The following is a 27,800-nucleotide window of genomic DNA, read 5'->3' on the forward strand; positions in this document are numbered from 1 at the left end:
TGGAATATTGAATCAAACATATTACATCCATAATTCTATCAAACATATAACCTCCATGATTCTCAGTTTCCTCATCAGTAAAAGGAGGGTAATAAACAAAAATGGCCTCACTGGATATGGGAACAATTAAATGAAATAAAGCTTTACCCTGTGTCTGGCACATAAATACATGAACGAGTGGAGGAAGAAAAATGCCCTCTGGAAAACATAACAAAACTGGTTTGTTTTGACTGGTTTATTTATCTATTTCCATGCCCAGAAACTCTGGGCATGTCTGTACTTGGGGACTGGTGCAAAAAGGTCCAGAGCCCACTTAGTCTGTGGGTATGGCAAAATGGTCCCCTTCCCATCGGCTGTGAGGTGGCACTGGCAGACTGGGCGCTGTGCATTGTCAGGTGTTAGAATGCACACCCAGGCAGGGCGGGGGCAGTAATACCCCTTTCTCCAGCATGAGGAGTTGGTGTTAGAGTGATGATACTTTCACCTCAACATGAAACCAACTGAAAAAAAAATGAAACTGACAAAAAGTGGGTTTTGTTGTTGTTGTTCCTGCCACACTGAGGTTCGGTCCACCTGTGAACAATGGACCAGCTGCCCAGTGGCCTGGGAGAGTTGTGTGAACCCAGAGCTCAGCTCAGCTGGGGGCCATGCAGTACCTAATTACTTCAGCTTTGAGCACCTGGGACGGAACTGCAAATCCTTGAATTGCAGAGGGAAAATGCCTTATTTGGTTGACCAGGTAGTTGTCAATTTCCAGTCGGAGCCTGAAGTGTGCCTGATAGGGTCCCCCTTCCAAATGGGGGGGTTGGTCACACAGGTGAGCACAGTGCTTGCCATTTGCTCAAATATACATCTCCTTATGCTTTTAAATATGAAGAATTCTGCATTATTATGGTGTGCATGCACACATAAACATGCACAAGTGCCCTGTGTACTTTATACAAACTGTTATTATCTTAATCTACAGAAAGATATAATGACAACTGCTTCGAGTTTAGAATCAGTTGGAATTGATCCTAAACCCAACTCCCTGGCAGCTAGCTTCGGGACTCTGAACAAATCATCTAGCCTCTCCGCCTGGGACCAGACCTAGAGTGGGGCCTGTGGTGCAAGCCTGACCCTCAGAGGCTCCTTCAATTTTGCGTCCCTAGATGCCTTGCTTCCTCATCCTGACTCTGTCTCTGTGCCTCAGGATTTTATGAAACAAGACATGTAAGCACAGAGTCCGCCAGCTGACACAGCGCAGGCACTTTGTAAATGGTGGCCTTTAATCACGGGAGTGAGTGGGCCTAGTGCACCCAAAACCAAATGAGGTCGTATTCTTGGCTTCTTTCATTACTAGAATGGCTGGGTGTCTGTGACCACCCAGGGGCCCATCAAAAAATAAAACACTAGTGGCAGGGCCAGGGCACCTGAGACCCAGATTAGACAGCAACATGTGGGGACTTTGGGGCACTCCTAGTAATCTAGTCTGCCCAGAATCCACAGGTCAGCCAAAAGTCATGAGAGAACCAAAACCAAAGATTCCCAAAAGTAATGTTGACCTGTTGATATACCTTTTTTTCTGCCGAAAAGTTAATTTTAAGGAAACGATTAAATACTAAAAAGTCCACAATGTGGAGAGAGCAGCTATTAATTTCTGAGCTAGCTTATTTGTCTATTTTCTGCACTTTCACATAATTTGGATCATATTGCATATAACACTTTTTTGTGTGTTTCTTATTTAATTTTGTATCACGACAATGACCCCATGTGATAAACATTCTTTGAAACTATCATTTGTAATGTAGGCCATTTTATAGATGGAACATAACATTTTATAACGAACCTTATATTGTTGGGGTTTGAATGTAGGTCGGGAACCCATGATAATTTGATGAATATCTCACCCCCATTTATCAATTCACATGCCTGTTGATGTAATAATATTTAAAAATGGAATTGCACATTAGATTTTACGAACATTTTTAAGGTTCTTGATGCATCTCACCACATGTCCTTCTATTTAAAGGTTGTTCCATTTATATTCTTTGCAGCTGGGTGATGTAGAGCCTGTCTGTGTCCTGCACAGCACAGCGGTTGGCAGGTGAGGGAAAAAGCAGGCCTTAACCTATTGAGCCCAGGGCAAACCTTCTTGCCCTGCGATGGCTCTTTTCCTTGCAGCCACCTGTTCTATCCCTGGGGCTCTGATCACCCAGATCTGGCTGCAGAGCAGGGCATTCTTTGTAGATATTCTACTCTCAAAGGCCAATTAGAATTTTTAAATGTGAGTACTTTGTGCTGGCCACAACGTAAGGAGAAAGGCATTACAGAAACTGATCTTGTATATAAAGGCACAGCTGGACAAAAGGGCAAGAACTTTGTGGGAATTAATCATGGGAAAAGCAAACCCTGCATCTCAAGGAGTAGCAAGAGAACTGTTTGAAAAGGTTTCTTCAGGGTCTTTTTTAGTTACCAATTATTAAGCATAGGCATTTTGCCTTGTTGTTACTTATGAAATCTTACAATGTGTACAAGTGCTATTATTTCCATATTACATAGGAACACAGGCTCAGATAAGCTCAGCAGCCAAGGACAATTGACTGGTGGATGACCAGGTCTTGGATTCTAACCTAGACCTGACCTAGTGTCCATCTTCTGCAAGTAGCTCTCTCTTATCTCCTAAAGTCTTTCGGTACTAAGCAATCTAATTTTGGTATTGGGGTTTAGCAAATAGATTTATGTAATGCTTTGATCTTGTCATTGTATTGAAATCATTTTTTATCTTTATTTTTCCCTCTGAAGTGGTTTAGTTTGTCCAATTCCCTCTAAAAATTTTAACTGATAGCTCTTAGAGAACATTTATGCTGCACCAAGCACTGTTATGACCTTCACTTCCATTAAGTAATGTAAACCACAAACAGCCCTATGGAATAAGTGCCATTATTATCAACTTCTTTACCATCACAAAGCAGAGGCTCAGAGGGGTTAGAAATCAGTCTATGGATGCACAATGATTACCTGGGGAAGTTGGGCTTCCCAGGCAGATTTTCCTAACTATGGCCAGTCCACGGGAGTGTTCTTGGTAGCACACCATCGCAGATGCAATGGTGGGACTTGTGGAGACACCTGGACTGCATGTGCAGCATAGAGGCAGAACTCCATGGACAGGTGTAGTTAGAACTGGGGCTTGAAGGTCATCAAATTAGAGTGAAAAATCAGCTGTCCCTGGGTCACTATGCACCAAAAAAATACTCAAAAGTATCCATCTAGGTGGTACTTTATGATCTTTCCTGTGCTGGATTTCACAAGTCAGACCTTTAGCCACATACACTGCCTGCATGCCTGTAACCTACACCTGACTTTTACTTGAATGGGCGCGTGTTCACCATTAATTGCCCGAGTGGCTCCAGCCCAAGAACGGCAGATGAATTTAAGCAGCCAACCATCTAACATAGAAATTTCCATTAATATTCACAGAACTTAGAGTGCAGTCGAGCAGAGATGCAAATTGATGCTGGTCTTAATCTGGTGGTGAATACATTCCTATGCTTCCTGGTGGAGGAAATGGAGACAAATCTTAGATGCAACCAAATTACAATGAGGCCCCATCCCCTGCTGTAACACAGTCAAATTCTGTTCTTAATATGGCCTTCAGATTAAGGCTAAAGGTGTTACTTCTTTAAACACCATGGCTCTGCCTATGCAGCTCATGCAGCTGTAGTGTCTGAATGGATACTGAAAAAATGCAGTGCTTTCTTCTAGATGTTTTCTCCTTTTTGAGCATACAGATGTTTCCATACCTACAGGCATTTGGCATCAAATAGCTAAAGAAAAGTCCAGATGATAGATATTTTTTCATTTTTTATCTACATATTTTTGTGGGGAATAGCAAGTGGTGTGCTATAAGAATCTAGTTCTGGTTTAAAAGAATAAACTAACCTATGAACGTTTTGACATATTTCAAAATAGCCATATATTGTACAATCTCAGAGCTGGGTATTATGTTCTACCTTGCCATGAAAAAGATAGATAAATGATTTGGCATAAAGAATAGCTGTGTTTTGGGGATAAAAGGGATAAGGTCATTTCTTCTTACTCTATAAAAACTTCTGAAAAGGACAGGGACTTAGGGCTTATACAAATCTTCAATTTGCGGGCTGTGTGAACTCGTAAAAATTACAAAATGTCTTTGAGCTTTGATTTGAGCATCAGAGAGGATAAAATGCTCTAGATCATTGTAAAAATTAGTGAGATGGCATATGTAAATTACTATCTAATACAATATAACATATTGGTCCCTCATTTTGTGACAAACACTGTTCTAAGCTCTTTATATAAATTAAATCACTTTGTCCACCCAATAGCCCTATGAAATAGGGACCACCATTTTATAGACAAGGAAAATGAGACCCAGAAGTGTTAAGATACTTGGCATGTAAGTATTGAAGCAGAGATTTGAGCCAACCAACTTGATTCTGAAATGTATGTTGCTATCCATTACATAATTCTAGCTCTATTCTATCATAAATGACTAATAAATGGTTGCTGCCTCAGGTTTACCTGTTGAAGAGTTGGCCAAATTCTCTTAATAAGCCCCTCACTATCAGAATACACATAGATGTGATTCCCTAATTATAACCCAAGAGATTTCAGGTTTGGAGTCTAAACACTGGCTGTATCTCAAGCATGATTCAACTGAAAATGAAGGGAAATAAAGTATAGCAGTAGAGAACATGGGTTTTGGATTCAGGTTCTATTTGGGTCTACTCACTAGTAGCTGAGTGTCCCATGCACAAATCTTTTCATGTCTCTGAGACTCAGCTTGCTTATCTGAATACTCTCACACTGTTGTTATGGGCATTAATTAGCACCATTAAAATAACATAAATGTAAGTAAATACTCCTACTCCTGCTTGGGGGTGCATGGAGGTGGTAGTCAGAGTTGTAACAGCAGTAGTAATTCTAGCTATAGTTGCAATAGGAATCATTGTAGTAGTAGAATAGTGGGCCATAAGCATACTGACTTCCCATGGGTCAGAAATCCTTCAGAATGTCTAACCATATGGACTTTATGACATAGCCTCAGAAATGATAACCTACATAATGGGTTGAGCAAAGCACTATTCCAATGGCCCTCAAGTGATACAGTACCACTCCATTAGGGTGCATATCAAAAAAATCTCTAGGGAGTTTTTGTGCCTTAACAGATGGTGGGAGCGGGGGCAAAGTGGTATTTTAATGAGTGGCAATCAGGGGTGCAATGAAAGCGCAGTCCCAAACAATGAAAACGTATCCTGTGCATTACACGTGGCTTTTGGAAGTTTACTAGGTATTCAGGTAGATTAAAAACCTTTAAAAAATCATATATGCCTAGATTCAAGTCCATTTTACACATGGACACGATGGGATTTATTTCATTACTTGAAAACACACAGAATTTTCCAGGAATGCAGCTTTGTGTAAAACAGGGAAGACTATAGATTTTAAAAATTTTATGATGAATTATTTACCTTTTGGAAAATACCCCTACTGATATTTATGCTGCTAGAACAATACATCTGTTTTGGTTCTGCCTTTGTAAGTGTCCCATTGATGGTATTACATTAGGTATGAGTGTAAACATTGCACCACTACATTCTATCTTTGTTTAATGTCATGTACAATTAATTTATGAAAATACTTTAAATAATTATTTTATTATATGCTACTTTCTTTAACTTCTCTTTTAAATTACCATCATAGGATGGGCAATGGTGGCTCAGGGGCACAGTTCTCGCCTGCCATGCCAGAGACCCAGGTTCGTTTCCCAGTGCCTGCCCAGGCAAACTAAGTAGATAAATAAATTATCATCATGGCATCATACTGTTTTTTTCCCCTTCACTCTCTGAGGAACCACCTAATTGTTTTCCACAGCAACTGTACCTTTTTATATTTTCACCAACAATGAATAATTGCTCCTATTTCTCCGCATCCTTGCCAACAGTTGTCGTATTCTGAATTATAGTCTGTATTTGTTTTTTTAATTATAGTCATCTTATTAGGTGTGAAGTGGTATCTCATTATGGGTTGGTTTGTTTGTTTTCAAATTAGAGAAGTGGTGAGTTTACAGAACAACCATGCATGAAATACAGGGTTCCCATATATAGTAATAGGATATTCCCATATCCTATTACTAACACCTTGTATGGGTATGGTGCATTTGTTACAATGATGAAAGCACATTTTCATAATTCTACTTATTAATTACATGACTTACTTTAGGGTTCACTGTTTGTGTTGTGCAGTTCCAAATATTTTTTTTTAAATGTTATTCTGGTAACATGCATACAACCAAAAATTTCCCCTTTTCACCGTATTCAAATATCTAAGTCAGTGTTGTTATTTACCTTCACACTGTTTTGCTATCATCACCACCATCCATTACCAAAACTTTTCCATCTTCCCAAAAAGAAACTTTGTGCATTTTAAACCATAACTCCCCATTCCTTACCTACACCTTTCCCCTGGTAACGTATATTCTGAATTCTGATCCTGCATTTGCTTAATTTTTAAAAATTATGTATATAGGTAGTTTACATTAGATATGAATTTGATTGCAGGATAAGTAAAGAAATATATTTATTGTAAAAGGAACCATTGTATCAATCAGATTCAAAGCAACTGCACTCAACACCCTCCAGGAATAGAAAGGCTGTATGTGGTTTATGAACCAAATATTAGGCCACTAGAATTAACCCAAATCATCCAAAAACATGGGGGGAAATTGAGTTTAAAAGAGGGCAAGCTATATCCCATGATAGGGCTGCTGATTCTGCACACAACTTTTCCCTATCCCTTTTCACACCAGCCAAACAGAAGGAGCTTTGGGTTTGGGAAGGGAAAGCAGAGTTTAACATGGAAAGTTTGATCATTCTACCATTTTTCTTCTGTTGATTTTTTTCCAGGGGCTGGTGGCTGTCTTTGTTCACTAAACTAATTTATCAAGTTCACTCATACAGTTTGGAATTCTATGAAGGAAGAAGATAAAACACAGTAATTAGCTTATTGCCCTGCAACTAATAAGAGTCTATGATGGAATCCCCATAGGAATCTCCCTTTCTTTCACACTGTTGGATGAAATTATTACCGTATACTTAGCTTTACATCATTTATTTTATGTTGTCCCATGACTCAGCCACTCTACTGTGATATAGCACTATCCCCCATGCTTCCTTAGGTTTAAATGAGTAAACTGAGTCTGGAAACTAAAGCCAATGATTGGCAAAGCAAGTGCCATCAAAACCTACAATGATCCTCTATGAAAACTTGGATAATGTATCCCACGAAAATATGCTCTTAACCTTAATCCATTCCTATGGATTAAACACATTGTATATAGGACCTTTTAATGAGGTCATTTTCAGTTAAGGTGTGACCAAATGAACCAGTATGGGCCTGAATCTTATTACTGAAGCCTTTTTGGATAAAAAGACACAGAAGAAGCAAAAAGCCAGAAGTCAATGGAATTCAGAAGCAAAAGGAGAGCACATCACCATGTGATGGAAAAACCACTGAACCCCAAGGATCACTGGCAGCCAGCTTCAGTGCACCACAGTCTTTGGGAAGAAAGCATCACCTCACTAACCTCAGTTTTGGAATTCCTTTACCTTCGAAACCAATAAATTCCTGTTGTTAAGCCAATCCATTGTATGGTATTTGTTTTAACAGCTGGGAAACTAATATATCTTTCAATGCATAGATGATAAAATTCAGATTCCTTAGAATGGTATTCAAACTTTAACTTATTATCTGATTTCCCCATTTATTCCGCTTCATCCTATTAGATACTGGATAATCCCCTCCAAACGGCCTCCAATCTAGCCATCCAAACTATGGGTTATTCCTTCTCTAGCATAGCTCATCATCCAAACTGTTTCTAAAACTGGGTTTCCTAGGTTACTTGGAAAAGACTCAGCACAAGTAACATTCCTATTTCATCACCTATATACCTTCCTCTCTTTTGTATTTCAATGTCTTTTCACCATAGCACTTATTACTTTAAAGTGTCAATAATGGTGAGCCTACTTCTTTGGATTCCCATCGATCAGACATGGAGTTCTTTGAAGAAGAGACATTTTTAAAATTCACTTTATATCTCTAAGAAACTAGGGTAGTATTGGGGTCATTGCAGCTTAGTAATGTTCAGTGAACAGAATAACTGATGAGTACAGAATATACAGTGCTTAATCTCCTTGTATTATCAAGGTGTTTTCCCTCTCAGGCTACCTCCTTTCAACTTGAAAGGAGGTAGCTTCTAGAGTCAAGAGTCCATGCCCTCTTAAATACACCCCAAATGAATCTATCACTCTCTATTTATCTGCTTGTAATCTCAGGCATGGTTTTATACAAATGAATATCTCCCACGTGGATTCAGTGACTGAAGAAATGGGAGCAATTGATTAGAATTGCTTGTAGAGTCTCATAAAAAATGGTCTTCAGGTGAAAGTAAAGTTTCCTAGAAAGGTACAGGCTGATAAGCCAAGCCCTGGTTGGTGTAAAGACTTCTGAGTCCCATCACCTTGAATAAAAAGCTTCTGGTGAAGCCATTAGTGCTTTACCAATTGCTGTGGTGCTGGAGCGGTCCTTTTTCTTCCAGCTAAAGACACTAAAAATGCTGTGGGGAGGGAGTCAAGAGAACACTGGTCCTCTAATGTGTAGCAGGTGAGAGTAGGAAATAGTTCAACCTTTCTAAAAAGTAACGTGTGTTTGTGTATGTGTGTGTGTAGAAAATGTTAATAAAATATGAATTATTTATTTTGTCATATTGGTAATAGGAAACTAATGAAGAAGACTAAATGTTTAATGGCAGGGATTAATTTAAGTAAATTATGAAACATCTATATAATAAAATATTATGAAATCATTATATTGCATTTACTAATAATAATGATACTAACAACCACCAACAGAGCTAGACATGTTTTAAGCATTACCCAGTTTCGTCCTCATATCAAATTGATGATATAGTTGTTATCATCCCTATTTTATGAGCAGGAAGCCTATACTAAAAAACATGTAAAGTCTTGCCTAACATCACATAGCTAATAAGAGGTGAAGCTGAGATTTAAAGTCAGATGTGCCAAATTAAAGTGTCCATGTTCTTTCCACTATATTGAATTGCTTAAGGAAATTACTTTAATGGCAGGAGAAAATTCTCAGACTTGAGTATTACATGACAAAAATGATCATAGAAGCATGCATTGCATTAAGACCTTCAAAGGAAAAAATGTAGAAGGACATAATACAGTCGTGGTTTGATTGTGTGCATGTCTTTCTTTTCCTTTTTTTACTCTGCTCTTCCTAGATGTTATCCAAGGAATAGGCATTGTTTATATAATACAGATATCAAAAATGTTCCATTATTTATATAATACAGATATCAAAAATGTTTACTAGAGATACCCAAATGTAATAGCACCCATCCTGTTGTTTTCAGGCAGAATCCCAGTGTACACAGTGAGCAAAACTGGTCAATGGGCTCCCTTTTCAGAAAGAGACTTTAATATTGCTGTTCTCACAAGGTCCTGCTGCATTTGTAACAGCCTCACAGAATGAAAGAAAGCAGAGTGGGCCAGGAGGGATGGGGTGGTCAATGTGAAAAATGATCCAATCTGGTTGAAAGGAGTAGCAGGGAAGAAAAGCCATTTGAGTTGGTGATTAGAGGGGGATTGGCAGCACGTGCCAAAGTCAGTGGGATGTCAGGGTCCAGACCACAGGGAGTGAAATGAGACAGAGGAATGAGGAAAATGTCAGCAGGTATGTGCCACTTGCAATCAATGGGAGAGTGATAGCATGTCAATTGAAGTGTGTCCAGGTTTATAGGAAGGTTGTCCGTTGTGAGGCAACAGTCATTTCAAATACCCCAACTACAAATATTCATACACATTTGACAGGAGGTAGAAATTGGTGTTAGATGGTTCTAAGGAAAGGCCTAAGACTGAGCCATTTTGGATTGCCTCCTTATCACTCTGCTAATTGCTAGCAAAGAGCAAATATTTTAGCCTTTCAGTGGCTATCAGTGCCCATAGGAAACTCAGTGTGGATTAACTACTGATTTGAATCCCAGTAAACTAAACATTCTTGCTCCTTGTAGCTTTGTAAGAAAAGAAGACTGCAGGAAAAGCAATTGCCATGAGCTCAGCCTGCCCTTTGAGAATTTAATGAAGAGAAGGAACCTGGGGAGAAAATAGCACTTTTAAGAAAAAACCTGGATACCTCATTTTTCCATCGGCTTTTCCATACTACCTCATCGAAACAAGATCCATTTTCTCCTGATCCCAGCTTGGCTTACCAGTCTGCTCTCCTTTCCTTAAGTGGCTGCCTCCAATTTCACATACTTATTGGCTTTCTCAAGCGAACCTTCAACGGAACTGAACCATTTAAGGGTTTGCCCTCATCTCATTATAAATGAGTTTTGAATATCTCTCAGTATGCACAACATTCTTCAGCTACCCAAGTTAGAACTCCTTATTAGACTAGGAAGAATTTGCGTTTTAATTAGTTTTACCTCTGGTGTATGAAGACCACTGAGATTACTACAGTTAGTAAAATTTAATTAACTTGACAGAAGATTCTAATTGTTTTCATGCCACTGGTCCTTTGCAGGGCTAAAAATAATGCCCTCCAAATTAAGTGGCCACCCTAAAGCTGCATTCTGATTGTCCTATATTAAAAAATATATATCCAATTTATAATTCACAGGAAGTTTTTCTTTGTCAGACACCAGGATTTTGATGCAAAGGCAAAGATTTAAAAACCACTTAGGAAGGACTAGCGGAGGGGTGGAGAGGGGAATGAAGGGAATGCAAAAATCCTCCCCTTACTTTCATTCTTGTGGAAATGAAAGGAAAAAACATATTGATTTGTCCAATCCCTGAAAGGACTCAAGCAGACATATTATATCATGTGAATTAATAATGAAGCTTTATACGTAAAAAATGCTGAATGAATGAATATTTATTCATTCATTTATCATTCATTTACTCTTTTAATGTACATTACCCAAGTACCTATAATGGGATCAGATCAGGTATTCATGATGGAAATATTCAATGTTTAAGAACCCCAGGGCTTTGCAATGCTATTCCCAACGTGTGTGTTTCCTCCACTCCATCTGACTAACATTTTACAGCTTTCAAGACCAGCAATGCTTTGTATTCCTGAAGCATTTTTTTTTCTCCCACTCGAATAATATTGAATATATTGGAAAGAAGTGCCTGGACATAGCAGGACACTGCTGCGGGTTTTTGTTTGGTTTTGGTGCTGTAGCAAAAACTGGTTTTATCCTTGATACTGTTTGACCTTGCATGAGAAAAATCTTCATATTCCAATCCTCTCTTCTGTATGAAGATAATGTAATAGGCCCTGCTGATGGGAGCTGCTGAAGGAGTGAATGAGGGAGTAGTATAAAGCAAACAGCACAGATTTAGCATATAGCTGATGCTCAGTAATACACACGGATGTCATCCCTAAGAGTCTAGTCACTTTCCTCAACCCTGATCCTACCAGGCCTAATTTCCCTTCTCCTTCTCTGGACCACCGTATAGTCTGAGAACACACAGACCTTACGACTGAACCCTTCTCAGTTAGGGTATATTTTTGACCTGAAAATATCATTATTATCGTTACTGTTGTTGTACAGCCTATTAATGTATTGATATTTGCTTATTAATAATATAATTGTTGATAAGAATCACTCTTATTATTAGTGCAATGAACACAAGACTAAACCTGTAGCAAAAGTTATAGCTATCAAATTTGGCATTAGAAATGAAATGAGGCTACAGCAGTTCAAAAGGTCCAAGTTTCACTTTGTTGTCAATAGGGCCACTCTACCACATGCTGCAATATGGTGACTTTGCCCCATCCTTCACTTCCTTTTTTTTTGTTTCTGTTCTGCTACCCTCCCCAGGCTACTGAAGACTGGAGAGGTTGTTTCGCACTTCACTGTTAAGTGTAGTGAACTGCTTAGAAGAAGTTTCTTATTTCTAAAATGGCAGGCTCCTTGTCTTGGGCTTTGAAACCGCACCACCCCCACACATTCTTTTTTGAAACAGCCCCTCCTCCGCTCGGTGTAGTTCATGTCTGGCTGCAAATCACAGTAATCTGTACACCTGGGTGTGGCTATGTACCCGGGACTGGCCAGTCAGGGTACCCCCATCCCTCTGGCCATGATAAATCTGTCCCCTAACCTGGGCCAATCAGACACATCCCCTGGATCACAAGTAGCTAAGCAAACTCTCTACTTCCTTCAGGAAGAGAAAGTGAAGCCAATACAAGCCTGGAGCAGCAAATGCTCACTCCCTGGTTTCCTGGATACATGAAGAATGTGTGACTATGGTAGGCAAAATGAGAATCAGAGTTAAGCACAGGGAAAGAGAAAGGCAGAAAGAAAGAGGAGAGGCAGAAAGCAAGAGAGGGAGATGACAATATTCTTTAAGTCACTGGAGACATTTGCCCCAACCTCAGACTTAATTGTTGTATGAGAACCTAAATATGTTTTTCCTGCTTTAGGTTAGTTTGAGTCAGATTTCTTCTATTTGTTGCCACTGAAAGACTTTTTCTCCATTCCTTTCAACTTTCAATTCCCCTTTATCATGCCTTCTTTCAAATTCCTGATCTTTCTTCAAAAATAATGTGTCCAGCTCTAAGAATAAGACTACCTCCACGGCATAGTTTTATGGAAACATTGGTCGGATGCTGAGTGCCTGTGAGGGATGCTGCCCTTCACCCCAACCTCCAGTGCCCATACGTCCTTAGCACACCAGATGGGAAATTGTTTCAGGGGTTCATTGCACGCTCGCAGATGAAGGCTGATGGGGTCAGCCCTAGAGAATCTCAGCATCTTTCAGCACCAAGACCTTTAAAATTCAAAGGAGAGCCAGAAATAAATGAAGCCTCTTCCCAACAATTGGGTTCCACACAAGGCTGATTTACAGCTCAGAAACAGGCTTTATTTGCACTCCAGGAGCAGGTAGACCCTTTTGGCAGTTTCCCATCCACCATATAAAAATGAATTCTGGGCCATATTTAAAGTGAAATGAAGTTATCTTTGTTGTTCAGTCACCTATATTTCCATGGTCAATTGTTAGCACAATATTTATGAACCTTGGCGAGCACACAGTTTAGCACAGCAGGAGAAGTGTGTGAATGGGAGACACAACTCCACCTTTTATGTACAGTTGTATGTATCCAAAAATATATACCCCATCCTTGTTCTAACCTGCCCAGAAGTCAGCTCTATAACCCTTATGTTATTGCAGAAAATTACCCTGAGTTTTGTTCATTCTACCCACAGCTACTCTCATTCAACAAACCTATAATGATTGCTTAAATGTGCTGACGCAAGGTGCCAGGAAGACAAGGATAAGTGAGACCCAGTCCCTGTCCTTAATTTAAAGTGTGCCAAGTCTGCCAACATTTGGCTTGGTCACAATTTTTCCTGATACATGTCCCTTTTGCCTTCAATGCTCTGTGTTTTCTCAGGTGTAGTGCCTAAACCCTTCCCAGGCTTCACAATCCAGGAAGTCATCTCTGATACGTCCAATGTGGAATTGATGTCCTCTTTTCTCCTCTGAATTCTCGTAGCATACTAGTTTTATCTCTCCTTTGATATATGCTACATTTGGCCACTTAGCAGTTACTTATTTATGGTCATAAGACCTCTGAAAATTAGTGCTTACATCATATATATATATATATATAAGCACACACATACATATGGTTATATAGTATGTTCTTAGGTATGTGTGTGTATACATTCTATAATACCTATATAGCCACTTGGCTTAGTGCTGGGTCTGACACATTATAGGCATTTAAGAAATAAAAGAAAGTTTAATAACTATAGGAATGACTGATTCAAGTTCCCCTGCAATGTAGCATCCTTCCCACTAAGGATGGCTCATGACAGAATGCAATTCTCTAAGATTGTTGCACTTCCCAACAAAAATTTGGAGGTCTGTTTGTACTGGACAGAATAAATCCCCTCCCTTTGACTTGAGCATCTGTTTGATGGGTACAAGTTCCTGGAACGAACACAGAAAATGATGGTACTGATCCCTGAAATTGTCAGGTACATGTCCTAAAGATGAAATATTCATTTAAGAAAATCATAAAAAGCGATAGTTCAGAAGTCACAAAGAGAGATGACAAGGTGTAAATTCAATATTCATCCTGACACCAGCTAATGAATAGAGAAAGGAGCCATTTGTCACATCTAGGTATAAATCTCCCATATGCCTCTATATTGAGCTTAAAACCATGCAAGCTGTCAGGAGCTGAGACCTGGGCATCCTAATCTGAGAAATGGGGTGAGGTTTATTTTATTTATCAAAAGGACTCTTCAAAGAGAAAGAACTGAAGGTAACATTTGTTAAGAGCATGAAACATCTACCAAACTTGGCAAAGCCCACCTTCACAATTGCTGTCAAACCAAATAGTTACAAAAGCCTCATGAGGCAAACAATGTCCTTCTCTCTTTCCAGATGGGAAAACTGAATCCAGAGGGGCGGAGGCTTAGCAAGGTAGCATTGATAATAAGGAGAGATTGGGACCAGAGCCAGGTCTGACCAATTTTGAGGCGTAGAATCTTGCCACTGAGCCACATAGATTGAAAACAACTTACAAGAATAAACATCACACAAATTGAGCTCCAAAAATATCACCTTGATTCAAAGCTGGATCTACCACTTTCCTTCCGGGGGACAGTCAAACAATTCACTTTCTCAGCCTTGGCTCTCTCATCTCTGAACTGGGAATAATAAGGTATGTTAGGAGGTATTTAAACATTGGAGGATTCTTGAAGCTTCTGCACACACTCTTTAAAATGTCATAGTATTTTACTACACTTTCAGATAGGGGAATATTTTTACCGTAAAAATGAGGATAATGCCACATATTGACGAAAGAGCTCAATTTTTTTTATTTTGTTTTTCAACTATCGAATTCATTTATGATCCAGGCCATTAACTTTAATGGTATCACTGGGAATATAACCCTTCCTCCATCTCACGGCAACAGCAGAATTAATTATGAATTCTTAGCTTCCAAAAAATCCATGCTTTAACATGTCCCTTTCTCTCCACTCCCTGTGAAATATACTGGCCTCCAGTAGATAGGCCACACACTCCAATTTTTATTTGCCTTAGAGGAAGAATATCATAATAGAGAAAAGAATAGTCTCAGAATGAGCTAGATTCAAATTCTAGATAATTCTATAATAGCCATGTGAACTAAAATCATCCATTTGTTTCACCTTTATGAAGATCAGTCTCCTCGTCTATAAAATGGGAACATTGATTTACAGATTCATTATGAGTGTTAAAATAGGACAATGGTGTTTGTTTTCTGCTCTGCAGTATGCGGTTAGTTCACAATAAGTAGAGAGTCCATTGGTTGTTTAGGTGTTTATCTGAGTGTACATAAGCAAAGCACCTGGATGATGCATCTTCAGGGCCATCTGGAAATGTTCTTCTGACTTTATTTAAATTAACCACTAGCCACACAGCAGAACTGAAGAATAATTTATGCAGCTAGAGCACACCATTTGGTGGCAGGGAGAGTTTCTGTGAGATTTTTTAGAATGGGTGAGGGCAGAGTTGGGAAGAAGGGTCATGTAAGTAAGAAAAGGCATTATACGTCATTCCAGTCTTTTTGTCCGTCTTGAGTTTTGCCTTTCTAGCACTGCTTTCTTCAGCGAAAGTATACATCATCACCCCACTGAGCTAGCTGTCACTAACCAAAGTAGTTGAGGGCCATGCTTTTTCTCTAATAGTAGTGAAGATGGAATTGATAACAATCTGTGCCAGTTTAAAGTTATTATGCACCCCAGAAAAGCCATGTCCTTTAATTCTCATTCCATATTGCTGGGTGGGATCTTTTTGATTGTTCCCATGGAGATATGACCCACCCAATAGTGGGTGGTAACCTTTGATTAGATGGCTCCCATGGAGATGTGTCTCCACCCATTCAAGGTGGCATTGCTTACTGAAGCACTTTAAGAGGAAATCACTTTGGAAAAAGCTTTAGAGCAACCAGAACCAACGAACCCATGCAACCAGAGACCTTTGGAGATGAAAAAGAAAAATGCCCCAGGGAGAGCTTCATGAAACAAGAAGCTGGGAGAGAAAGCTAGCAGAATTTGCCATGTGCCCTTCCAGCTGAGAGAGAAACCCTGAACTTCATCGTCCTTTCTTGAGTGAAGGTAACCTTTTGTCAGTGACTTAATATGGATATTTTCATAGCCTTGCCTTCATTTGAACATTTTCATAGGCTTAGAACTTCAAACTTGCACCTTAATAAATTCCCCTTTTTAAAAGTAATACCATTTCTGGTATACCACATTTGCTGGAAACTTGCAAACTAGAACACAATCCCATTCATTTATTGTCCTTACTGGGATCAAACTCACATAAGCACTTTTTCCATTAACTCTCAACCTTCCTCTAAGGGAGGCACTATTTCTATTCTGATTTTATAGAAAAGAAAACTGTGTCTTTGAAAATTTCCTCAAATTGTTTGTGGTTACATAGCTGGCAAGTGGCAGAGCTGGGAGCAAACTTGGCTCTGTCTTCTATCTGTGATACTGAAGATGATACTAATATGGGAGTGAAGGTAGGCTATGAGTATTGACCACATTCTCACTCTGTGCTCACAAAGGCTGAATGCCTCCATCATGATTATTTCACAGGATCCAGAGAGGAGACAGTATTAGCTCTGCTTTAAACTTAGGTAAAAAATACTACTCAGAGAGGCCAAGTAACTTGCCAAGGACACATAGCTCCTTATAAGCAGATCAGATGATGCTTCTGTGTTTGGAGAAGGTAATCTATATCCTCAGGAGAAATACCTGTCTTGCCATAAGTAGTCTGCATCAAGGTCAGCACCACCGTACAGATTCTGTGCATAAAAGGAAACCTAAATATGGGAGAAAAGGGAGTTGCCAGAGTTAAAAGGAATATAGGGAAATGGGAGAAAAAACCTGCCCATCTGGGGAGAGACTGACAAAGGCCACGTTGACTTGGAGAACAAGAGATTGTGCCTGAGCCTGAGTTGAAAGTACAGAGAAGGCCTTCAGTGAATACTTGTTTATTCAGTAAATAAAAATTTAACTTAATGAATGACTGAGGAGCAGGTCTTGGAATGTCACAGTCCTGCCCCAGGTGTTCCATTATAGGTGACTGCAGAGAACAAGAGGTGGATTCCACCCTGGTCAGAAGGGCAGTGGTGGGAAACCAGTAGTATCTAGAAACCAAGAGATCTTAAAATCTGGACAAGAGCACAGAAATGTATGCCTTGTATGTCCATACCCTTATGATTCAGGAAAAAGCAACCCATCTCCCTCGTCAAGGGTGATTTGATAGTACTGCCAAATTAGCTGGGACTGGAAACCAACCAAAGGCAGAAGAGAAGGAAGCAGCTGGGGAAAACACTGGAGGAAGAGGAGGAGAGGTGCTACTACACACCCTGCTTTGTGGCAGGCTTTGTGGCAGGCTCTGTACCAGACACGTGGCATGCATTACATCCTTTATTTGTCCAAAACACATAAGGCAGGGTCTCTATTTTTACAAATGAATCCACTGAAGCATAGAGAGAGTAATATTTTCCCAAGTTCATGGCTGAGGAGATGGGAGCTCAGGCTGTCCATCATCACTGATATGCACTTTACCTGCAGATTTCTTCAACTAGGAATGCCCTACCACCCCATGCCTTGGTTCAAGTAGATTTCAGTTTTTTGGGGGATTTGTGAAGGGTTCAGAGACAATAACCAGCCACCCTCTGTTTGGCTGATAAGATGAGGGATGAGAGTGGGGCTCTGGTGTACATTTTAGGGTAGAAAGCTTGGAAGAAAGTGATGCAGTCAGAGCATGCAATCTAAGAGGAGAAATGGAAGGTCAGGTCTCTTTAGCAGATGTTGTACTGATGCTCCTGCCTCAGAGGCCTCTACCTCCAAAGTTACTCTGGAAGAGGGGAATGAGGCAATGCAGAGATATCACTTCTACTCCATTTTGTTCTTTCTGAATCCTCCACCATTTTTTATTCTTCTGGCCCCACTGGAAAGTCCAACCCCAACAACAACTGATGAAGGTTATTTCTCAGCTTCTCTTCCTGTCTTTGCCCTCTGTGAACACTCTCTGCATTTTTAAGATATTAAAATATTGTATGTCATAGCATTTTCTTTAAATAAAAAATGTATGGCAGCAAAATTGGAATAGCCTTCGAAGCACATTTCTTGAGATGAATCTTGGCTTGATGTATTACAACATTTAAAGCAGGAATCCCCCCCGCACAAAGGACTCATCGGGACCAGAAATGATTGCATACATATGAAAAGGGGCTATAATGGGAGAGGCAGGCCCTTCTCTGACCTCTGCTTCCCACAGTCAATACTAATCTTGTTTCTTTTTAAATGATACCCACAGCCCTTGCCTAATGAAAATTTTCCTGTTCTGAGCTTCTGCCAGGAGAAAAATGCACCAGAATAGTGCATGTAACCACATCTGGGTACATACAGAGGTGTAATTGCAAAGCTGAAAGAAGGACAGAACTTCATAATAACATGGCTTTTTTCCAAAAACTGATGTGAGCAATTCCAAATTCATAGTCATCTCAAGGACAGTGTAAATCACTGGCAAGTTGACGTAAAGAATATGATTCTTTGTCCTGATTTAATAGTGCAGGGGCAACTTCAGGGGCATATTTCTAAATTGTCCCTCTAATTTATTTTAATGCATTAGGCTGACATGGGGGTGGAGTGGGCATAATTAACACACTTTTAAGAGCTCAGTTCTCTGGTTGACACTTCTAAATCAAGGTGGCCCTTCTGAACAAATGATGAATGATTTCTTAATTTCGTGCTATTGCATTTTAGTCACCTTTGAAATTTTATAATAACTTATAATTGATTGGTTTAGTGACTCACATCTTAATTGAAAAATATAGTGTCTAAAAGCTATTTTAATTAGATGTTATGCAGACATTAAGCAGCCAGGCTGCTGCAGACACAATAAAAATAGATAAATAAATGAATACATAAGCACATACATGATTTGCCAGCTCCTTCTTATAGTAAGTTCTATTTCAGAATACAGAGCTGGGATCTGGGACTCAGAGGCCAGTTATAGGGACACTAAAATGGTACCTCTTATATGACTTGAGTTTCATTCCAGGCAAAAGCAGATGATTTCTGCCCTTGTCATCACACTCCACTGAACTTCCTTCCTTCATTTACCTGCAGCTTCAAAAATAGGGTCTACTGGACAAGGCTTATTTTAAATTTAGAATTGAGGGTTGTTTACAAAGAATTAAAATAGTGTGGTCCACACAGGATCATTCAGTATCATTTTTTAATGATAAAGTTTAAAATAATTATTCAAAACCTTACTTTTATGTTTGCATGTTTGTCAAGATTTACAATGAAAAGTCTAATTCCTCTATATTGGGTAGCAATTACAATGGTATATGCATTTGTCAGAAGTCCTACTTGTAAAGTAGAGTCATTCAAACTTTACTTTAAAATCTGTGTATTTATTATTTGTAATTATGCCTCAATTAAGAGATAAAAGAGTATTAGGATGAAAATCTTATTTATCCTGATTCCTAGCACCTTTGGCTATTTTAATGCAGTGTCCTAGGATACAGAGAGGATAATGCTGGTTAAGGAAGCCTCCAATAGCTGGTGGAGACAGGGAACGCTAAAGGGTTTTTGCTGCTTCATCTTTTAAAAGATTACTGTGATATAGTACATTCTCCTTCATGGCATTCATTTAAAAATTAACCAAACATAAGCATCGCAAATGAGAACCTTTGCAAATGAGAATGGCATGAAATTGCCCAACTCTAAGACTTGGGAGAAGGAAAGCAAAAGAAAGAGAGAAAGAAAGGGGGAGGGAGCGGAGGGAAAAAGGAAGGAAAAGAAAGAGAAAAAGAAAACGTTGAGAGTAGAAGCCCCAGCCTGTTTATAATATATTTAACAAGCCAATTACACTGTTAGCCCACAATAACAAATTTCTCTCTGAACACCGCTTAGTTGTTCCTTGTTTGTGGCCCTAATTTTATTCCAATTTGTCACTGTTTCATAAAGTTTCGTCAATCATACACATTTTTTAGAAGACTGAAATGGCAAGTTAATGGTTTACTCTAAAAGAGACAAACACAGGGGAAAAACAGCTGCAGCATTTAAACACTGTTGGAGAATGCCAATGTAATGAAGAAGCAAGTGGCCAATTAAAAACAAGGAAATGCTCACAGAATGATAATCTAACATGAGGAGTTCTCTATTTGGTAAATCTATTGAGAATTGTTTAAACACGTTCCTTCTGATCAATAAAAATCTTGGTGGCTGTTTGCATTCCTACTGAATGTCCCCCAAACTAGCATCGGCAAGCTTAGCAAAGTTGAACACAAATGAAGTCAAGGCAAACCCATAATACAGGGCTGTGCCCCATACCTGTAAAACTTTGAACTCAAGAGCAAAAATGATGTGGATCTTAAAGATAAAAGAGAGAGACTATAAGAATTCTAGTTCAGAATTTTCCTGCCCAAGACTGTCCATTTCTTCCCTGTGGAATCTAAAGAAGGATGGAGTGGGACATAAAACCTGAAAGCTGATGTTTAAGTCTCTGCATTATAGATTTGGGGAGAAGAGTGTCTCTACCACAAAGCATTTGTCAAAACAGGCTTCACCTGCTCTTAACTCTTCTTGGATGTCTCTAACTGAATCCGTTAAGCTATCAGGTCTGTTCCTAACAGCATCAAATAAAAGACCACCTCTAATTAATGTTGCGCATTTTGTACAACCTTTGTTTTAAACTATCTGGCTCAGCTTAACCCACGCTGTATTTCCAAACCTGTTCTCAGACTTGCAATCATTTGGTGGTGTGTGTGCATTTGTGCACCCAGGCATCGCCTGGGTTGTTAATCAGAGAATAAATTTGCACAGGGACTATTCAAACGTCCATTCTGACCAGCTTTGGAAAAGGAGGGGAGTTTATTCAAAATAGCGCTTAAGGAGGCTAGGCAGAGAGCTAAGCACAAAGTTCAGTTGGACACAGTAGTTCTAAGCACTGAACACTCATGACTGGGAATGCAGGGACTCTCATCATAAACTGGAGCAAAGGGAAAAGTTGGCACTGCTTGCTGGAAAGTGTTGGGACATTCATCTCTGTCATTTGTTTTGGGAGTGTAGCAGCAAAGTTTCATCTCTGCAGTGGGTTGGAGGGTGTGGATGGGAACTCAGGAGTTTGGTAAGTTCTGTGAACCTTCAAAAGTATAACATCATCAGATAAGCAAACATTTCCCATGGACTGCAGACTCATGAACGGAAAACTCTTCTCTGGCACTTTGTAGCTGGGAAAACTGAGGACAAGTGAGTCTAAATGATGAGGCTTCCATTACATTTTATGCTATATATCCGCACACCAATTATGAAAACAAATGAAAGATCGCCTTTCTTTGGGGATATGCTTTATGCCAGTCTCTGTACTAGATATTGGGGAAAAGTCATAAAAAAGGACATGAGCACTGCCCCCATAGAACTTACAGTTCAGTAGGAATTATAGTGGTTGTCACTTTATAAGTACATCAGATTATAAAAGAATATATATATGTAGGTGCACAGACAGTTCAGTGGTAGAATGCTCGCCTTCCATGCCAGAGACCCAGATTCGATTCCTGGACCATGCATACCCCCCAAAAAGAATATATATATGGAATCCTTTATAGTCTAGAGATACTTCGTCTAAACACATGACATTGTGGAAAAGAATTATAAATACTTCTCTGAGGAAATGGACTTAAACTGAGACACATCTGATGCAAAACTGATAAAGTAGTTAATGGTTTGAAGGTGAGCACGGATTTACAAAAACATTGAAACAGGAAGGCGCTGAGCTGGATATGTCCTGAGGATAGATGTAAGGCTACTGAGACCAGCGAATAAAAGGGAAGGTGACACAAAATGAGGCAAGGCCAGCTCATGCTGGGCTTTTTAGACCAGTTTAAGGATTTTGGTCTTTATCTTAGGGATGACCAGAATCCGTTGGTGGCATTTAAACAGGGCACGGGGACAGGGACAAAATCGGATCTTTTATTTAATTACCCCCCTGACTGCTATGAATGGAATGGATTGGTTGGAGATTGGGGGTATATTTGGAGAAATGAGTTTTAATAAAAACTAGGACAGAGATGACAAAAGCATAGATTTAAAGTGGGAAAAGTGTGGTCAGTTTTTATGCTATTTATGAGATGAAATCAATAAGGATCATGATTGCCTTTATAGAGATGAAGAAAAATGCTTTGGTTGACTCCCAGATTTCTGGAACCAGCAAGCAGGAATATGGTGATGTCATTTTCTAAAAGAAGTCTAAGTGTGGAAACGACCAAATTTGAGAAGATTTTTAGTTTTATATCTGAAGTAGACATTTGAGAGTAAATACACAGACCTAATTTGAAGGCATGGATATTAATGGTCAAGTCTTGTTCACTTAAATTGAATTAAGTTCCTTCTGTAAACACTGTTTTGTACCTCCTATTTGCCAGGCACTGAGAAAGACACAACAGTTTGTGCGGATATACAAGAGTTGTGATGGCTATCTGCTAAGAGCCACACTTAACTGGAAATATGGATGTTTCTCTTGTTTTGGAGCATGTATACTTCTTTTCTATATATGTGCACTGGGGATTTTTCTGCGATATGGAACATTTCTGAGTCTCCCCTATCATTTTTAAAAATGATGAGGTATTTCATCTCCTTTAAGAATTTTTTATCTAATAGCTGCAAAATTCTTGTTAGTATCCATCTACCCCCGGCCCCTTTTTCTAAAAAATATGTAGCAGCAGTCATCATTTTCTGTCATGATCTCTGGCTCTCAGAACTTGTTGCTGCTTTATGCTATTAACTCATTGCCCCAGGTAATTATTACAAAATTTGAGACGCACAATGAAGCCTTTTTAAACATGGTGGCTTTAGACTGTATCAGGAACACCTGATCATCAGGTGTTATAGAGACAAGTAGCGATAATGGAAGGACTTTGTCAAGAAGTATAGTCGTTGGGGAGCTTCTGGGATGCCAGTGCCTTCTGTTACTTGATCTGGATGGTGGGTTCATGGAAGTGCTTAATTTGGTATAATTCATTGAACTGAACACATATGATATGAATTTTTCGATGTTTCTTAATATTAAGTTTAAAAAGTAAAATTAAAAAGACAGGGAATTAACTACATTAAAAAATGCTCAGACAGGTAAGGACAAACATGTGGGAAAACGATTAGCTGTTTCTAATGAATGGGCAATGTTACAGACTGGAGTCAAATGCAACCAGGTAGATTGAGAATTGGTTGGGGGCTGAACCTTTATCAACCAAATGAGTTCCAGGTAAGTCCTCCAGGTGCCTGACTCTGATGATCTGGATGTAAGGAAACCTGTCTAGATATTCCCTAATTGGTTCTCAGACTTGTTACCCACTTACTTGAAATCCTATCACTTAAGAATTTTCCAAGTTTCCCACGACTTGTAAGGCCCTGCATTGTCTATCTTCGATGTGCTTATCCTGCCTATTCCACCCCCACCTCTACCCCAGAGTGAAAATGAACATGTTAAAGTTTTCCCTTTGTACCACATTCCTTAAATAATTCTTCTCACCCTTTCTACTTCTCCTCTGTTTTCTGTACCCATGGCCCCAAGCAAATTTTATCTGGCTAACTTAAATTTCTCATTTTTCTAAATCATTTCATTGATTCATTCAAAAAATCCCCATTTAGCATAAGCGTGGCCTGAAACAGTGCAAGAACCTGAGGCTCAGTGGTGATCATGGCAGCCACAGTATTTGCTCTTATGTTGCACATTTTGCGTGTCAGAACAGGTTGTAATGAAGTAGGTAGGTGAGGTAGTCAACCACTAAAATGGCCCCAATGACCCCCAACTCCTGGAACTCATACCTTTGATTTGTCCCTCCCACATTATGCTCTGGTTGGTCTATGTGACCACTCTTCTCTACAGTAGGACTATGGTAAAAGTGATGGTATGTGATTCCTGAGATTAGATTATAATCTATTTCCTTTTTACTTCTAAAATAGATGTTTACATTACCTTCACACAAACCTTGGTAAAACCCTGGCTCCACCAACACATGGAATTTTTTGTTTTATTTTCATTTCTATGAAACTTAGTCCTTGCATTTTCAAAATGAGGATACCTAGATCTCAAGGTCCTTGCAAGGATAAAAGTGTCAACTTAGGTGAAATGCTTAGCCAGCCCTTGACCTATAGTAAATCGCCAACATATGCTAGATGTTTTCATTGCTGTCACTGTCCTAAGCTTTGCTTTCTCATCTCTAAAATCTCCTTCAACCTGGATGCTTTTCTTTGTCCAATCAATTTATGTAGGTTTGAAATGGCAATTAGCACTTTGTGTGTATGAATCAAGTAGTCTTCCAACAGCTCTCTTGTGGGTACTATGATTACTGCCACCTTACAGGTAAGTAGGCTTAGAGAATTAAATTGCCTAAGATCACCCCATTTAGAAATAGTTCTCTAGGAGAAGGGGTAAGTTATAGTTGAAACTAGAGAGGTAGGCAAGAGACAGATAACATTAAAAACATGCTTTGCACTGAAATAAAAAACTTGAGTTCAAAGAGAGTGAACCTCTGGAAGAGGCAGCTCTAATACAACAGCAGAGAGTGGGATCCAACTAGAGGTAATCAAACAAGGAGGGGCTGAAATGCAAGTCATGGGGAGTATGGGATGGCCGAGAACCATGGCCATGTCACCAGGCCTGACACTGACAGCAAAGACAGCATCACTTACCATTTATTGCACACTTATTATATGCCAGGCACAGTAAGAGTTGGAAATAGAGTCAAGATCGAATTCCAGGAGTAATAACTGCAAAGCTCACCACCTTCCTGAACTCTTCATACATGGATGAGACCACATTAGTGATCCTGAAATTAAAATACCCATGTGATCTCTTTGACAAAAAAAAGTCCCAGAGAAAGAGACAAAATCAAACTCCCAATCGTCCCAGTTATCCACATCTCTCTCTCATTGAATTTAGACATTTTTCAAATAAATACATAAATAAAAGTCTCTTTCAATGTATCATTTGTCTGAGAAGTCTTCAAGAAAGACAAATGCTGATCTAATGTAGTCCTATCTATCTGAGTAGCTTGATATGTAGAAAGAGAAAGTATACATTATGATTGAAGGCCTCATCATGGAAGAAAATTCCTTTGCCACGTGATAGCTTCTGCCTTGATAATACATTAAAACCCAATAAGAAACCTCTAAGGAGTGAGGTTTGACAGGTTGGGGTAGAGGAAAGCCCAGCATAAATAGCCATTTATATATGAGATCACACACCATAGAGTTGTTTTCCCTGAGATTGAAATGGCTAACCACCATCCCAGCTGACAGCAGGATGGAGTGGACCCCTTCATAATGCATGCATGAGAGTAGGGGTAGAATATCTCAAGGGAATCCCCAATAATGTGCTGATGTTGTTTCCGAGAAGGGCGATAACACTATCCTTGAGAGAGCCTGGGTTGCAGAAACACAGTTTTTTCACTCATCCACACTCATTATTATCAAGAAATGCCTTCCTGTTTGATTGTGTTTTAATATGAGTTGTTAAGAGTGGGGATGATGATTTTACAAATGATTCTGATCTCTTTTCTGATGTACACTAATTGGCAGGAAAGTGTCCCATTAATCTCAAATTATTTCCTTAAAAGAAGATTCTAAAAAAGATAAAAACAATCATATCACCCTGGTGTGGAATGTATACTTCACAGTCCTACTAGTCCTCACCCAGTATTGTCTACGTCTGACCCCAGATATTACCATTGCCAAGAAGACAAAAGATGAAGTCAATATCCATTTATAAATTCATTTACGCATTCATTCAGCAATTTGAATACATCCTATCTGCAACAAATATGCTAAGAAATGGGCATACAAAGATGATTAAGACTTTGTTCATTCTGTCAAAGTATGGAAAGACAGACCTACAATTGACAGCTATATGCAGTGTGATTAGTTCTATAATGTGCATGTGTACACATCTATCTGATAAGAATGATGATGCTTATTTTGAAGTGTAAAGGATAAAAGGCGATAAGAGCAGAGATTGCAGATCACTGAGGTTTTAGCTAGAATGATAGAAACTTCAGTACATCAAGTCAAAGAGCTCAATGGGAATATCTTAGAACAGATAAAAGGAACACATATGTCACAAAATAGCTAGAAATGTTGAGAAAATTCTTTGCTCTAAAATATGCTTCCTGAAAATAGAAAAGTCTTCATTAAAGTAGCACCTACTTCTCAGACTTATTGTGAAGAAGCAAAGAAGCCTGTATAAGACTCATGCAAAGTGCCTAATGTCTATAGTGCATGACAGACACAATTTAATTCAACTTCTTGTCCAGAATCTCTTTGCCTATTAAGCCATTTGATCACACAATGAAACTAGAAGATTAAGGGTGAATCATTTTCCTGAGAGTGCTAAATAAACTCTTCAGAGTCTTCTGACCCTTCTGACATTAAAAGAAAAAAAACCCACAAAACATACATATATATATGTAACAGGAAATTTCTTTCAACCTATATTCTAGGTCATTATGTCACCAGCTCAACATGTCCACCACTAAGTTTTGTTGACCTCCAACAACTGTTCTTCCTGGAAATGTGAGGGCTTTTTACATATTTTCTATGTATCATTCCCTGTACTTCAGTTCAATTCCTGAATTTCAATTCCTTATAAATAGTTCTCCATACTGTCAAATGTGAAGGACCAATGGATCCTTTAATTGAAACAATACGTTCTGTGGTCTTCCTTTTTTAAGATAGTATTTAATGTTATCTTAATAATTAATATTGAATTAGTATTCATGACATTTGCACTTATTTTCTTTGGGGGGGGGGTTCTAGTTTGCTAGCTGCTGGAATGCAATATACCAGAAACGGAATAACTTTTAAAAAGGGGAATTTAATAAGTTACTGGTTTACAGTTCTAAGGCCAAGAAAATGTCCCGATTAGAAAAAATCAATAGAAATGTCCAATCAAAGGTATCCATCCAGGGAAAGATACCGTGGTTCAAGGAGGCCGATGAAGTTCAGGGTTTCTCTCTCAAGTTAGAAGCACATGGTGAACAGTCAGGGCTTCTCTCTCTGTTGGAAGGGCACATGGCGAGCAAGGTGTCATCTGCTAGCTTTCTCTCTGGGCTTCATGGTTCATGAAGCTCCCCGGAAGGCATTTTCCTTCTTCATCTCCAAAGGTCACTGGCATGTGGGCTCTCTACTTCTTGTGGCTATGTCGTTCTTCTCTGCTCTCTCTGAATCACCCTTTCTCCAAAACATTTCCTCTTTTATAGGACTCCAATAAACCAATCAAGACCCACCCAAATGGGTGGAGACATGTCATCACCTAATCGAGTTTAATAACCACTCTTGACTAAATCACATCATCCAGGGAGATGATCTGATTACAGTTTCAAACATACAGTATTGAATAGGGATTATTCTACCTTGATGAAATGGGATTGTGATTAAAACATGGCTTTTCTAGGGGGCATACATGCTTTTAAACCAGCACAGGGGGTGATCTAGTTTAACAGAGAGAGAGGAAGAGAGAATGATGAGAGAGAAAGAGAGTGAGAAGAGAGAGAGGCTCCAACGGATCTGAAGAGCCCTTCCTCTCCAACAGTCTTCTGAGAATGCTGTCATTTCATTGGAAACATTCTTTTCACACATCAGAAGTAACCAATCACTATTTTAAAAGTAT

The 27,800-nt window shown here is 39.2% G+C and overlaps 1 long non-coding RNA gene across 1 annotated transcript in view; it reads right to left on the bottom strand.

Moving 5' to 3' along the window:
- LOC143660339 (uncharacterized) overlaps positions 1-27,800 on the bottom strand; it is an 86,554-nt gene that overhangs the window by 27,629 nt on the left and 31,125 nt on the right. The window lies entirely within an intron of this gene.

This window comes from Tamandua tetradactyla, chromosome 16, assembly GCF_023851605.1.
Source record: "Tamandua tetradactyla isolate mTamTet1 chromosome 16, mTamTet1.pri, whole genome shotgun sequence".
NCBI classification, from domain to species: Eukaryota; Metazoa; Chordata; class Mammalia; order Pilosa; family Myrmecophagidae; genus Tamandua; species Tamandua tetradactyla.